General features: G+C 38.8%; 1 long non-coding RNA gene across 1 annotated transcript; it reads left to right on the forward strand.

Annotated features, from left to right (window-relative positions):
* The first annotated feature begins 14,787 nt into the window (after window positions 1-14,787).
* On the forward strand, window positions 14,788-15,628 carry LOC118162907. Its single transcript, XR_004748711.1, has 2 exons — window positions 14,788-14,946; window positions 15,043-15,628. It is a non-coding gene; the product is annotated as an uncharacterized LOC118162907 (long non-coding RNA).
* The last annotated feature ends 1,080 nt before the right edge of the window (window positions 15,629-16,708 follow it).

The raw sequence follows: 16,708 nt of genomic DNA on the forward strand, positions 1-16,708 counted from the left end.
CTCTTGTGCAGGGAAAAATTCAGGCATGACTTCGTTTGGCATGACAGGGGGTGCAGAAACATCAAATGATACTAAATTAGAGTTGCATGCAAGAGTGGAGAAAGGAGAAGTTGCAAGAGGTTGAAGCAGAGATACAACATGGAAGTAGATTGTTACAGTAGAAAGTCTGGCAATATTTTTATTAAAGCTAAAGGGGGTGTTTCAGCTAGTAAAGTATAGCAACCTTAGCTGTAAGCAATCCTGCCAGCTGTATTTATCATAATTCTTGCTGTTTATCTTATCTTCTAATCTTAGCTCTCAGAAGCAGCCAAGTATTTTTGGTTTTGCTCTACAGAAATCTGAAATGATTTTTCAAAGGTTGTGTGGTGAATTTAGGTGTCCTGAATCAGTGCAGAGCTCTGTCTGGTGGATCCCAGCCGGGAACTACCTGGAGAGGAGTAGCTGCCTGTCTACTAAACAGTGTTTGGGCAGGCTGCTGAAATCTCTTATGAGGTTCAGTTGTAAAAGCCATACTGCAGCCCAGTAATTTTGTGCTATTATTCCAGGCTTAATTATCAATTTGGTATCATGCTAGTAAGTAACTGTAAACTTTTAAAAAGTTAGAGTTTTTAATGCATAATACATTCTGATTTCTCTGTAAGCTAATTAAGATCAAATTATAAAACAAACAGTTATCTTTGTGTACACGGACAGTTCTAGATCACAATTAATGTACAGTCTCACATATGCTTCTTGAGTAGCAATCAAGCTGAGATCCTGAAATGAGTAAGGAGGCATTTTCTTTTCAAAACTCAGATGAAGAGAGAGATAAGCACTGTCATTTGCTTCATTAGTGCTGTCATTTGTTTGACTTTCAACATCAAAATGTAATAGTGTGTTGCAAAGGAAATAGTGCATTGTAGTCACTCTCTTTGCTGTCCCTAACTATGCAGTCATACAGCAGGGCTCTGATAGCCAAGGAGTTCTGCAGTGTAATTCAATCATTATAAATCGGTATGAATTCATTGTTTCCTTTTATTGCCAGCCCTTTCAAAATTAATGCTAAAACATTTTGGCAAGAGTTTCTGCAGTAATTGGTGTATTGTGTTTCTGGTAAAGTACATTCTAGTAAAGTATTCCTCTGAAGAAAACATCTTCAATCTGGTCTGATGTGTACATGAATTTATACAAGTGCACATTAGGAAATATTCCTGTCAGCCTGCTGTATCTGAGTGTCATGATGTGCTTTGAGTTCGCAATGTGTCTATGTCGAAAAAATCCTGCTTCGTTTGGCATTTTCATTGTACTTGATTCCACATGTAGCACCTACAAAAACAGCCTTTAAAGTAATTAATGCCTGAGCTCCCCTTTACCAAAGCATTGGGTGCATAACCTTGAGGTCCCTGGCACTACGTTTACTGAAATGAGGAAACATTAATAAGCACAGCCCATCCCTATGAATTTCTTGAGTTTGCTGAATGGAAACACTACACCTCGTTTTGGTGCCACAATGGAACTTTCTTCATTCCTATGTAAGACTGAAATGCTACTACCGAAGAATTTTCTCTGATTTATTCTGAACATTCCTGTATAATTCCATGTTCTTTGTTTCTGAATTACTGGAATAAACACCAGTAAATTTAAAAGTGAAATGTAGCATGTACTTTTGAAAATGGGCAGAGCAGTAGTATTTTTTAGCAAGAGATCACACTACAGAAGTGCAGCTTTGTGACTAAAATGTCAATCTAACAATAACATGATGTTATTTCAGCAGAAAAACATTATTGAAATTGCAAGGATCTACCATCTTTTACAGTTAGCTTTTCTCTAGCTGTTTCATCAGCAAGATCCTTTGTTTTTATTTCTGGGAGGGATTCTGCTCATCTTCCCAGTATTCTGCAGCCCTTAACATTGCTCCTAAAACTAGAAGGCTGATGGAAGATTTATTCCATATCAGGATATAGTTACTTTTAACTTCATTCCCAGTTGTCCTAGCCTGGATCTGTTGCTTGACAGAAGCTCTACTTACATAGTGGCTTAGTGGAACGTTTTAACAGATTGGTTGGATCCTTCTGCTTTTTGTTTCTTCCTCAGTTTCTCGCATCTACTATTGGTTAGCAGTTAACTATTGTTCAGTTTAGTTTGCAATCTGGACAACTGTCCCTCTCCTCATTTTTTAGTAGTAAGAAGGGCTATTTTAAAAGGGGAATTCAAAACATGCAGAAATAATTGTCTGCTATTTGTACTTTAAACAGATTTTGCTCCATTCCTCTATTTCATCTATTAATGGATCTGAATAGCATCACAGAGCCATCATGCATGTGTAATTGAAGTATAACTCAATCAGAAGAGTGCTATTAAGCTTTGCATTCCACTCAAGTATTGGAAAGAGCACAGCAATAGTAAAATCACAGTTTAAAAATCTGAATGGAGTACCCTAATAATCCATTTTGTATATTGCAATATAGAGACAGAGTAAGCATCCGTGGTTACAGTCCTGCTTTCATTTTCATTAGCTCTCGGATGAGATCGCTTTCATGTTGACCAAATGTTACTCTGTTCTCTCCTATTTGGAATAGCTCTTGGAATTCTTCTGTGTTTGAGGGAGAGATTATTTCTCACCACTCTAATTCACATCTTTTTAAAGACCTTGTCTGCAGCAGATGCTATATTGTTGTCACTTCAGGTAGTGTTATAGAATGAATTGTATGACTAAAATAGTCACATATCCATTTTTGAAGTTTGTGCTGTTTCCCAGGCATTTTAAAAGTTCAGTTTATTAGGAATGGTCTGTTCATCAGTCCTAAACATTCATCTCTCAGTCCGCCATTTGCACACTCGTCTGGTAGCCAGACAAGTTAAAAAAATTAAATGTTCATATCATAATGTGAAATTATTCTTCTATTCTCATTTTTGTCATGGGTATATTGTGGTTTCACTCCTTCCTGAACTTATTTTTCTAGAATGACTTATTGTAATACTTAGTATAAAGGTAAGAGGGCCATTCAGTTAACAAATGTGATCTTTCTGATTGTGGGTTTAGAAAAGGAATAGGTTTTACTGGCCACTCAAATGTCCAATCCAAAAGTCAGACTCCTGTTAAAGGCTGTCTGTATTTTCTTATCAAGTAGTATTGGAAGGATACAGTATTTACCTCCAGCGTTTTAGTCTCAGAACAATTTCTTTATGTACACACAGTGATTAAGTCATTAAGAGAGGAACTGCAGATCATATTGAACACTGTAACCACTTAAACTTCAGCAGCAGTTGTATTTTAGGGGGGAAAACAAGTCATACTAAATTCAGAGTGATGTTGCGAGCTAATTTTTACAACAGTTGATTAAGAATTTCATCCTAGATGAACATCCTGCAGTCACGACTCACATTTCAGATCCTTAATGTTCTGCTGCCCGTGAGTTAGAACTAAAATATGGAGGTGCTTTTTGTTTTTAGAAGCTGTCATTTGTATTCCTCTACATGTTTCTACCAAGAAATTATCTTGAATTTATTCTGAACATCCCTGTGTAATTCTGTTCTTATTTCTGAATTACTGGAATAAACACCAGTAAATTTAAAAGTGAAATGTAGCATGTACTTTTGAAAATGGGCAGAGCAGTAGTATTTTTTAGCAAGAGATCACACTACAGAAGTGCAGCTTTGTGACTAAAATGTAAATCTACCAATTCTACTTTTATCTCAAATGAATGTTTACTTCACATTTCAGCCGTCCCACTTTCTGATTGACTGACTGGAATGAATGATGTATCTAGCATATTGATGAGCATTATGTTTTAGAAAAGTGAGGTTACTTTGGTTACGTGGATGAAGTTTAATTTAAATGCTAGAACAGTATTTTAGAAATTGCAAAATAAGTTTCTTAAAGATTTCCACAAGGGAAAAGTTACAGGTTATAGATTTTTATTCAAAGATGGCTTAGAAAGTTTCAATGGCATATTTTGTACTTAATGAGGTACTAAGCAGTGAAACTTTTTCAGGGAAAATTGAATATTTTCCTGTGTGTATTCTTGCTGTAAATTCTGCACCAGTTGCCCTGTTAGATTGATTTATTGGACTTCGTTATTGCTATCATTAACAAAAGACTTTGTTTTCTACACAAGCACTAGGAAGATCAATTTTTATACAAAATACAACCCTTTTGTTCTTTGTCCTTTTTAGATTCCTCTTTCCTAAGACATTCCTTCCCTACAGCTTTCATATGCCATATTGCAGTTTAATATATTTATTATCTTCATAAACTTAACGAGGCAGAAGGATTTGATATGATGGAACTCCACTGTCCTTCCCCTTTGCTTTTTTTTTTTTTTTGATGCTACAGCTGACCTACCTTACTATTGAAAAGTGCTACCCGCAGCAATCTTTAAACACATGGTGTTGAAGATGCCACATGGCTGCCTTTCACCACAAGGTGGACGAAGCTGTCTTAATCAGTGCTCAGGACTTAGTATACAGAATTCTACAGCCGCAATTTTAGTTTTGCACTGTTAAGCGTTTTTGTTGTTGTTTGTCTTCCTGAATGGTGGTGGTGCTTCTTTTCTTTTGAAAATGGGCAGAACAGTAGTAGGAAAAAAAAAAGGGGGGGGCCTTGTGCTACCTTGCTTGCTTACTTTCAGAGGCAGAGGCATCCAGTTAAGTATGCCATGGAGATATGCTGAACTCATTCCTCCTCCCTGCTGCCGTGATCTCTTCTGGAGCGCAAGAAAAATAGCAGAAAGAACCGAGCAGTCTGCAGAGTCCACGTAGCTATCAAGCAGCAAACACAGGTTCTGCTCTTTCCTTCTTTTAGGTAGGGGACTTGGGGTTCTGCTAAGGCTTGTCACGATCTGGGACAGCAGGGTGAAGAGTACTTAGAGAAGAAATGAGTCTGAGGTTCAGTCGGAACTGAATGCCTGAAGTTTGGGGTGAAAAGCATCGGAGAAGTCGGGGTAGACACCAGTCGTGTGCAGATTGGAGCTTAGAAAGGGTTTATATCATGGTTACATCAGAGAATGCCAATGTGCCTGTTCCTTGCGCTGTGGAGGCAATGTAGCTGAATCTCTTATCTAGCTTTGTGGTTGTTTGATTTTTGGTTGCTTATTTTCCAGTAAGTATGCCACCCTCAGAAATGGTGCTCTGCCCACAGACAAATCTCTCTTCAGTGTCCTCCACTATGAATTTCAGGTGGCGTGCAACTTGCAAAACATGGTGTAGCCTAGCAACTAGAATGCTGCTATTTAGCAGCCGATTGGTGAACTTTACAGTGATCAGAAGTGCCTTTTCTTATTATTTCTTGAATGCATCCAATGAGTAAAAAAATAAAAGCTTGAGATGAGATGAAGATTCAAATTCTCGTTTTGGCATTCTTAGTGTATTGCCACTTACTTTCCAAATCTTAATAACACAGAATTATTTTTATAAATGTTCAGGTATGAGAAGAACAAATATGATCTCGATGTCATGAAAATGTCATGTTTTTCTAGGTCTTTTTAATGTGCTTGATGCTCGCACTATATTTCTGCCTCTTTTTGATACATACAGGTTTTCTAATGGAAATTCTAAAATCTAGAAAGAAGTCTCTTCATGCACAGCAAAAGCACTCAGCTGATTTCAGTTTTAATGGACATCACTGGAATTCCTTTATTTCTCTTCTTTATTACGTCTTCTGATGGTGCCACTCGGTTTACATGTCTTTTGTCTATAACAAAAAGTAGAGCAAAATAACAGAACGCTTTCTGCAGAGTGACGTAAAAGTTGTAGTAGGTTTGGAGTTGTCATCTCATGACCACCACCATGGTTCTCACAACATCCTGCAGATGTTAGCTGGTAGCTCTGAACTGTGGTAGTTCCTAAAATGAAAGAAAGGGACATTACGGTTCTGAAGGAGTGAGTACCTCCCTAAGAATAGCAGAAGGGAAACCTTGAGAGGTTTGTTTATTGTCATAGCTCTTTCATTTTGCTGATCTTTTTAAAACTTTTTTTTTTGGGAACAAGTACTGGTCTGCTTACAAAGAGAGTAAGCAACTGGGAAGAAGATGATCACGATAAGTATTTTTGGACCATTTATATACTGAAAATTTATGTTAGGTGGTCATTTAATTAAAAGCCTGATCCATAGCCCACTGAAGTGAAGACACGTCCTCTATAGGAGATCAGGAGATAGAAGGAAAAAAAAAAAAAGATAAGATTTGGAAACTCCATATTTAATATACGCTTCCATGTTTGGAGTGAAAATGTTCTTTAAGACTGTCAGGAAGTGGTGCCCAAATAAATTTAGTCTTGATGATGTACTGGGTCTGGCTGGGATGTTAACTCTCCCTGCAGCAGCCCATACAGTGCTGCGCTCTGCACTTGTAGCTAGAACAGCAGTGGTATCACACCAGTGTTGTGTCTGCTGCTGAGCAGTGCTGGCACAGCATCAGGACTCTCTCTGACCCTCCTAGGGGGTGGGCAAAAAAGTGAGAAAGAAACATCAGCAGGGCAGCTGACCTAAACCAACCAAAGGGATATTCCATACCATATGATGTCACACTCAGCAATAAAAGGTGGAAAAAGGAAGAAGAGGGGAGGGGTGGGCTCTCGTTGCGAAGACGTCTGTCCTCCTCCCGAACACCGGCTACGTGCGTTGAGGCCCTGCTTCAAGGACGTGGTCAAGCATCGCTCATTTGTGGGAAGTAGAGAGTAATTTCTTTCCTCTGCACTTCCACATAGCCTTTACTTGTTTTGTTTAGTTATTCCCTTTCCCCCTCCCTCTTCCCCTTTCCCTTTTTTCCCTTTAGTTGAATTGTTTAATTAATAATAATATTTCCTTAATAACATATATATATATATATTCTCTTTAATTAAATCATCCTTATCTCAACCCGTGAGTTGTTCTTTCCTTTACTTCTTCCCCTCCTCATCTGAGGAGGGGGAGTGAGAGAGCGGTTGTGGTGTTCAACTGCCTAGCACGGTAAAACCACCACAGATGACCTCTCAGGCATATAGCATTCTTTACCCTTCAAGAAGGTAATGCTCAATTTTATTTTTTTTTCTCCCTGATCTTTCTTAAAGCTAACAGGCCTTTTGGCCTGTACATACTGGAAGATTCATACTGTAATTCATACAGTAATTTTATTAGATGCATCTAGGGCTTTAATTTATTGCAAGCACATCTTTCTTTGTGTTTTTACTCTTTTAGGCAGGGGCAGGGAGGAGACACATTCACAGAAAAAAAAAAAAAAAGTATTTTTTTTTCCCCTGTAATAGTGATACCTATTTAACAACATTTAAGTTCATGCAGAACTATTGTTCATGTGCATGCGGCTCTTAGGGATTTTGCAATGCACCATCTCATTGATGAAGGGTTTGACCTTTGGAAATGTATTTTGTTTATCTTACAGAAATTTCTTCCTTTAATAGTTCTGATTCATATTCATTTTTAATTACTTGGGTGCTACAGATAGTCTTGAATTCAAAAAAGAGACTTTTACTCAGAGTCTACCATAAGTTTTATTTATTTTTATTTTTTTATTTTTTTTTTGTGGTTAAATTCATATACCAAATCTTCATGTGGATTACTCTTGTGAACTATATAATTCTATATCTTGTTAGATATAATTCTGGTGAAACACCATAAAATATAATAATTTTTATGATTTAGATATTACTCCTATTTTTTCCCATTTTTATTCAAGCCTCAGTGTGAGATATTTCATAATAATTAAATTGCATCTATAAGAAGTGCGTTATTCTGGATATAATTTCTGTGCTTTTGTCATACCACATTACCTTTCATATTATAGTTAGGGGTTTCTTAAATTGCATTTTCTCTTTATTTCTTTTAACAACAAATCTTTCTCTGTAGCGCTGAGTAATCTTCCATGGCTTTTCTGTGGTGTAAATTTTCAAATCAAGCTCTTCTTCAGGAAAGTTGTCAAAAGCTTAGGCCTGGTTTAACTGATTGCTAGTCTCTTTCTGAGGAGAAAGAGTAAAAGTCTGGTTCTGGTGTTGGTCAAGTTGGTCTGAACAAGGATCCCTTTCTGCCCATTCAGCTACAAAATGTAAAGAGAGATCTGCTATCATAAATGAAAATACCATCAAGCCATAGGCTTCTAGTCCAGTATTTATTCCTAACCAGGGAATCTGAGACTCTTGTCATGGGGCAGTATAATTACAGTTAGTTTATTGCCATGGTTTGTATAAGAGATGCAATTAAGGAAAACTAGAATTAATGAGGTGAAATGAAAAATATATATTCAGTTTCTCTAAAGAAGACAGAATTCCTTGCTAAAATGTAGGTAGCATACTGTCAGAGACTGCTGACTTGTAGTGATTTTGGACAGGTGAGATACGAGATAGGATTCATTTGGATTTGGGGCAGTGCTTTCCTAAAGCTACAGGATTCCTGCACAGGGTTCTGGTGAGACTGTCTGAGGATTTGACATGGTACTGCTGAGCCAGGGCACTGGCTTGTTCTTTGATCTCAGTGCTTTGTGTCACTATGCAGTGTTCTCCGCATTGCAGGATCTGTAACCATCACAGTTACTCTTCTCTAAGCTTTAAGTCAGAGTGGAGATTTCTGTGATGCCCATGTGCATCTTTATTGACACTTACGTGAAATTAGTTGATTAACAATATTTGGTAATTGTGAATAATAATATTACCATAGCTAGTGAATGTATTGAACACTGCTGACAATACTGAACCCTAATGTAGACGTGTATATTCACTTTGTTGTTCATTAAAACGAGCAATAACCTTAGACAGAGTTGCAGAATTCTGCAGCACCTGTTAATGAACAATGTTAGGTATTAACGTGTTTCTTTCCATCATCAAGAAACCAATACTTGAAGTTGTACATCGAAAAAAGAATTGATTGTCAATAATTTGAGAGATGAAGTTGCTACTGATGTAAATTAGCAGAGAAAGTACCTTTTTAGAAGGTGTCTGTACATTTCTTAATAGTGGCTTCCCGTCCATGCTCTAGCTGTAGTTATGGTAAGTGGTGTTTAAGAGGATCAACACAGTTGGATGACTGTAAGACAGATCTGCTGCATTAAGCAAGAGAAATCATTCTTGTAAGCAAGAAAACACTGAGATCACTCAAAAGACAATGTATAGACTCAGAGGTGAATCTTGGAAGATGCAGAGGATCATCTGCTGACATCCTTTCTTTTCTATTAAGACTGCATAGCTTGATCTTTGGCTGTGCTTTAAGAATAGCCAAAGGAAGTCTTAAACTTGGTATAAAGTTTGCTTCTTGTAAAGGAAAACGTTTGGGTAACACAGTTACTGTAGTAACTCTTGTGCCCTTTCTTCTAGATACTGTCCAGATTAAGGGTGTCCAGTGGGAGCACAGATGTATGAACATTATGCCAGCCACTTAGGTGATGATGAATTACATTGTGTGAAAGTAATTTCCTCACAATCACAAAATCTATTTTAAAATCTAATTTAAAATGGTGGCTTCCTATGTTTTCTTGCACACACATTGCTATGTGTGTAGTGTAAGGTCAGTGCATGCCTTCTAGGTAATAAATGCAGAGCAGGAAACCCTGCCTTTTATGTTTTTGTCTTTGTACATTGTTCTTTTCTTTATCAGAGGCAATCTCAGTGGTTGCTTTCATGGCGGCTACTGACTGTCATAATGCAAATCTGTGTTGTATTTTCTGGCTAGTTATAGTCACCTCAGAGCCTATCATTCTGTATGTGAAAACTCTTTTTCCATATGCATTGCTTTACATTTATCAGCTGTGTATTTCATCTGCCACATAACTGCCTGATCTTGTAAGACACTTGCATGAAGATAAAAAATACACGACGCTGAAGTGCCTGCCCTTTACGGGGATTGTTGGGGGGGCAGTTTCACAAACATTATATTGTAGAATACCCCTTCCCCCAAGGCTCAAATGCTATTTTTTCGGAAACCTGCCCCATCCCTCTTGAGGCTCGCTCTCCAATTTTCTAACTTCAGTGTTAGATAATTAGTTTTGGAAGGCTGAGCAGAAAATAAAAGTAAATTAATAGATGCATTTGAATTGTAGCTTTTTACAATTCCTCTTCTGCAATTAGAAAATTGTCTGAAGTGCTGGTCTTCCAATGGTGATTATAAGCAAAAGGTTGAGTTCTCCTTTTTTTTAATGAGTTCTGCCTGATGCTGAGAAGAAAATCAAGCCTGGTGCAGAATATTTTCAGTAGTGCTAATTAAACAGTTCCTCCTGCTTATTCTAAGTCAAATTAGTTTGATCCAATTGAGAAACTAATGTTTTACTAGGGCAACTGTTCAAGCGTTAACAAAATAGTTTAATGTCAGCTCAAGTAAGATGTTTTTTTCACTGAGTGAAATGTAGCTTTATATATGCATACACACCGAGTAGTGTACAACTTACTGAATTCTACCCGTTTGATGGGACTATACAGCATGAAATACTTTTCTGTTGTTTTTAGGGAAACACTAATTTGTTCCACTAATTTGTTCCACTAATTTGTTCCACATTTACATCCATATCCTGGGCAACATTTGCCATGACCATCTTGCTACTACTGGGATCTGCCCAGACGTACTGGATTTCGGAACGGGTACTACAATGCTTTTTAAGGTACACCATCCTGTTTTGGAAGACCTGTTTGGGAAGTAACTGAGGAAAGGTATGCACATCAGAATAGAAATACTCAAAAATGTGGCCACTTAAGCTAGAGAGTGTGAAATGCTGAGGAAGTGCTGAACTCATGGCCAGAGAGTGGCATTGGTCTCCACTCGGGATTGTCAGTCAGGAACCTCTCAACCTGTCAGCACTTAGAAAGGAGCAGAGAAAAAGCTGTCTCCTAGAGAGTTCATCCAGGAGCTGGAGTATGACTGCCAAGCACACACACAAGCGCATAGAAAGGGCTGAGGTCGGTGATGTGCTTTGGTGCATTTTTTGTGCATTCAGTGCCTTTCCTGCTGAGGCTGTATGACTGCATGTGCACACGTTTAAAATTAGTCTACCTCTGCCCGATGTCACTAAACCCTCTGGTTTGGTAGAGAGGGGAATCTTACTCCTGCTTGTTTGCTTGTGGGGCTGCCCCCCCGGCTGTGCTCAGTGTCTGGGTACAGGCCAGGCCTGGGGGTGGCAGTGGGGATCTCTGACAGTCCCACTGGGGCCTGCACTTCACCTCAGCTTCTGTTCTGTGCCTGCTCCTGGGAGCTCCAACCAACACCGGGCTGGTCAGCAGCTGAGGGATGCTTTTGGAGGTGGCTATGGCTGCTGAGTGCTGGACTTGTGGTATGTCTGCGTTACAGCAGCTGTGGTTTGGGTGAGCAAGGCTGAGCTAGCTAGAAGCTGCTTAGCTCAGGTACTGTCAGCATTACAGCTGCAGCTGGAAGCTGGTTAAGAACTACCCACTGGCCTGAGCATGTCCCTTGCTGTGGCTGCATCGTCAGCAGTATGCAGCCTCTGTACTTTGGGTTTATCATGAATGTCTGCATGAGCTGTGGTTACAGCAGTGAATGCCAGACATACCCTTTGCTCCTTGAGAGAGCAGTTAAGTGCCAGAGTGGATATATGCTGAAGTATAAAGAGCAGTGGAGAACTGATTCTGGAGTCAGGCACTGTGCATTGGTACTAGCTGATACTGCCTGGGGTTTTGCTGTCAATTCTGATTCTGGGGTACAGGAGAATGTGGTCCTGTGCTAATGCTTATTTTTTTTTTTGGTGGGGGTATGATGTGGATGCTACCAATTAATGCAGTTTACAAATACAATTCTACTTTTCAATTATTTGGAATCTCTAGTCAGTAATCAGCATAGACCATTTACACATTTGGCATAACACTAGAATCTATATATATATTAAATAATGAGCATAGTAGGAGGCAGGATTTTTAAAAGACAGCTTGGCAGAGTGGACGTCATGTCCAGGGGTTTCCGTCATAGTCAGGAAGAAGCCAAATTCAGTGGCATATGTTTATTACTTGTCAGTGGGAATGCAACACTGTGCCATACTTACACTGAAAAACATGAATGAAATTCATTATGTCATTACTTTCTTGCAGATTTAAATTCACTTTTTAAATTTGTAGTTTATTAATTTAAAGTCTCTCTGTGTGTGTGGTAGGCTATTTCCAGTCTTGTTTAAAAGAAGCAAAAAAAAATATTTGTATGGGAGAGCTGCCAAGAAGTTGAGGTATGATGTTTATGATTCTTTTCCCTAAGCAAATACTAGAAACTTTTGGCACTACTGTGATGAAGGTGCCATGTTTATTTAAAAAAAATGGTACTAATAATAATAAAAAAGTTTGATACATTTAACATTTAAGTATGTAGAAAAGGGAATGGCATTTGAAGCTGTTTTCTGATGAAAGTCTAGACTACATTCTGCCTATGAAATTGCCTTTCAGTGTTAATTTGTAATTCAGTAAATATGTCCAGTTCCTAAGTAGGTGAAGTATTGTCCTAAACCATTGTTTCTTTTTATAGATAGTGTAAAGGGAGATCCTGCTGATTTGGATTAGTCCTTTTGCAAACGTGGTTACATTTATCCAGGATGCTTCATGAACAAGAGGCATATTTCATAGCCCTTCTAAGCATTACTGTGAAAAGCAAGTTAAATTGGCCAGTGTCATTTTTCTCACACATTGTCACAGAATCATGAAAATGTTGTTTGGAAGTTACCTCTGAAGGCCATCTAGTCCATTCTCCTGCTTGAAGCAGGGCTGTTATGAACTCCAGATCAAGTCAGCTGCATTTTTTTCTAGCCAATACTGAAAACCTCTAAGGATGGATTCCACCTATGTGAATAATATATTTCAGTGCTAAACTCTCTTTCTAGTGAACAATTTTTTCCTGATGTCCATAAGTCTTCCAAAGTGCAACTGCTCCCTGTTGCTCTTGGTTTGCCAAGATCTACTGTACCTGGTAGAGTTTGGCTCCATTTTTACTGTAACTAGATTTCAGGTAGCTGTAGTAGTCTGTTATTAGACCTACCTTTGTACAACCCTCTTTGCCAGACAAGCCCAATTCCCTCAACCTCTCATCAAGTGCTGACCGTCAAATGGAGAGTCTTCTGCTGGACCGTCTTCAACTTCTCAGCATCCTTCATGGACTGCAGAGCCCCAAACTGCACACAGCTTACCAGCAGCGGCCTCTTCAATGTGATAGCTCCCTTGACAAGATATTCACTGCTCTCCCCTTGTCCATACAGCTAGTTGCTTCATCATAGAAAGCAATCAGGTTGGTCAAACATGACTTGGCCTAGGTAAATCCCTGCTAGCTATTCCTGATGAACTTCTTGTCACTTCGTGTTCTTGAATATTGATTCCATTTTATCTTAACATGAGTTTGTAGAGAAAAGACATATTCTCATTGAGTCAAGGGCACATAAATGCAATATGCTACTGGCAGCAGCAGAGGCATTTCATCTCCGGAGAGAAGAAGCAAGGATAACCTGCTTTATTGGTATAGATAACTTCCATCCTGATGAGGAAGGGAGAGAACATTGCATAAAGCTAAAGATTTGTCCTTGGCTAAGGTATGATTTTTCCAGAAATATGATGACATCTTAGGAAACACAACTACCTGGGAAGAAGGTCCTAGAAGTCTTATATTTGTAATTCACTTAGGAAACTTTATATTGCACAGTAGAATTCATTGATGTCTTAATTATATTTTTTACCCCTGAGTTATGAAAATGAACTAATAAACCTCCAGATATTAAAAAAAAAAGAAGTGATACATTTGTCTATTTTGGATGAAATATTGACTAGTAATTGTGAAATTAAAAGTTAATCAGTTCATAAATAAATTATTGGGCACTCGAGGTGAGAAAGTGTAACTTCTTTTGGGGGAGAAATAACTCTAATATATTTAAAATTCACCTTCCCAGATGAGTTCAGGAAAGCTCTTCAGCCCTGCCCTCATATTGTTTAATTAATTGCTTTCTTCTTTTCTCCTATGCCTATGTTAAGAGGAACAAAAAATGTAATTCAGTCCTAGGTAATGTTTCACTTTGAACAAAGGCATGATCTACTTTGCTACTCTAGCATTTGACAATTCTAAATTAGGGATCCATAGCACTATTTTTAGTTGATCTGTGAAGGATTTGGCTCTTAACTGTAGTTGTGTGTCCAGGTTTCAATGAGTTGAAAGAAAGTAACCCCCCAAAAGTTTGTTTGGACATTTAAAATCAGATCTTTGAGAGACCATAACCATTCTGTTATCCTAAGAGTAATCTATCTTTGTTTCAGTCATCTTCTGCCAGATTTGCACAGCCCTAGGACTTCATCAAATTTGTGCTAGGAGTGCTTAATGTATTCTCGTTACTGTTTAGAGGAGAGAAGACAGATTGGCTTTCTCACTTCCAGATGAGGAGGTGCCATGTTGTTTCTTCTTTAAACAAGGGTTTCCAGAAAGGAGGGAACTTCTCTTTGCATATGTTGCTTTTCCTTGGTGACCTCATCTAGCTGATCAAACTTGAGCAGCTGGATTGGACTTTGCAAAAAGGACTTCTTGAGAGGTCCTTTCCAACCTCAACAGTTCTGTGATTCTGTGATTCAACTGTGATTTCCATTTTTTTCTTGTCAGTTGAAGGGTTATATAATCTAGAATGTCCTGGAGAAGGATTGTATTACTGTCATGACAGTACTTGCAAAAAGTCCACACCTTGATCTAGAGAAATTTTGAGATCTTCTATACTAGAAAGTCAGAACTTTGAATTTATCCTTTTAAAATTTCATAAAGCTCCTCTTGGCCTGTTCAGTCCCTTTTGACAACAGTCATGCTCTTAAGCATCTCAGCTGTTTCTCCTGATTTGGTGTCATCTGCAAACTTGCTGGGAATGCATGCCATCACTTTTCTCAAGGTCACCGAGTGTGATGGGCTAATCGCTGTCTTCTGAGCCTGATCATCCAAGCAGCTTTTTACCCATCTTTCTGCCTACCAACCCAGTTCATAACATCCTAATATGGATGCAAGAATATTGTGGGAGACAGTTAAGCATATTTCTAAAGATGAAGGTAAATAATATCCACCGTTCTTTCTTCATCTATGAATGTAATAATTTATCCTAGAAGACAATATGTGCTTGGTAAATCTGTACTGACTGTTCGCAGTCACCTTCAACTACTTCATGTACCTAGAAACATGCCTGAAAAGGACTTGCTCTGTGATTTTTCCAGCAAAGTGAGGCTTGGAGTTCCCTCAGTTTACTTCCTGGCTTTTTCTGAAGATGGAGACAATATTTTCCCTTCTCCAGCCATGAAGGACTACCTGATATGCACGATCTTTCTAAGATAATAGAGAGTAACCTTGCAAGGATATTGGCTAGCTCCTTCCACACTCTTGGATGCTGCCTGCTGGATCCCATGGACTAGCATGGGTTGAATTATCTGAAGTAAACCCTAGCTGAGTCCTCACGGGTTGCTGGTTGATCTCCATGACCCCTTTCACTAATCACAGGGGTGTGGGAGACCGTGGTGAAGACTGAGGCAAAGTAGACATTAGATACCTTGGTCTTATCTGTGTCTGCTGTTGCTAAATCACCTGCCTCATTCAGCAGCAGGCCCATATATTCCTTGCTCAGCTTTATAGGTTTTTTTCTACTTTTAGTCTCCAATGAGACATTCCCTTTCTGTGAAGCCACTGTAAATCGATGCACTTCTTATACTGGAAAACAAATAAATGTGAACACCTTTAACTAGATGTTGTGGGGTTTACAAGTAGCAGGTAAAATTTTATTAGGTGACTGTGAAACTTGGATGATTTTAAACAAAACTTTCATGTGCCCTGCTTTCCAGCTCTTGCTGATGGAGTTGTGCAAGCTGTTGCGGCCCTGGGGGCACTGTTAGCCTTGACTATGCCTGCCCCCCCCCCAGAGCCACCAGTCCCTGCCTCAGAGATGCTGCACAGGGCTGGCCTTCAGCATGCCTGGCCATGGGCATGGTCTTGGCCCATCCCTAGGGCCTAGTATAGGGCCTGGCTGCCAGGCCCTGCTGGCCTCCCATCCCAAAGGGAGGCACTTGCCCTTGCTGTTCCCTGACACACGTTGTCTTTCCAGCAGGGCCTTTTGGAGATCTGCTCTTGTTTTCCTGTAAAAGCAACCAATATCAGCTTTTTAGTAAGAAGCTATCTTCAGTCATGGGATGAGGGCTAATTTAAATATTCAATATTAAAAGGTAATTGATTAGGCATTTCACATAAGATATTAATACAATGCTTCAGAATACTCTCATGTGTACTTCTAAATGCATTTGTTCTGCATAGTAATCATATCTATAAAGTCTGACATGGGAAAATATGAGACATTGCTGAAGTTAATCAGGGACAAAGGACTGGTATGACAAGGACACTGAGACAGAAGAGTGGTAATGAGCCACTGGGTTTAACTATCCAGGATTTCTGTTTGTTTGTTTGTTTGTTCTAAGAGGCTCTTGAGAAAAAAGAAATAGCAGGAGTGGATGGACAAAGGGAAATTGGATGTCAAGAAACAAAAGATGAAAGTAGATAGCGTTCAATTTCTAATGTGTTAAAATTCAAAGCTACACAGATTTCAAATGCACTGTCCTCTGCATATATTCTAATACATTGGCATGTGTAATAGCGTTTTGCACATCAGGGCCTACTGATTTAAAATATATGAGGAAAAAATAACTTTTTAGAAGCAGTAAGCTGAAACTTTGTGTATATTCTGGATATTCTATGTCAAATGGTCTTCCTTATCCACATCAGTATTGTAGGTTTACTGGAGGACTCGGACGGTTTGTTGTACATTGAGTATGT

The sequence above is a fragment of the Oxyura jamaicensis genome, chromosome 2, assembly GCF_011077185.1.
Source record: "Oxyura jamaicensis isolate SHBP4307 breed ruddy duck chromosome 2, BPBGC_Ojam_1.0, whole genome shotgun sequence".
Lineage (NCBI taxonomy): Eukaryota > Metazoa > Chordata > Aves > Anseriformes > Anatidae > Oxyura > Oxyura jamaicensis.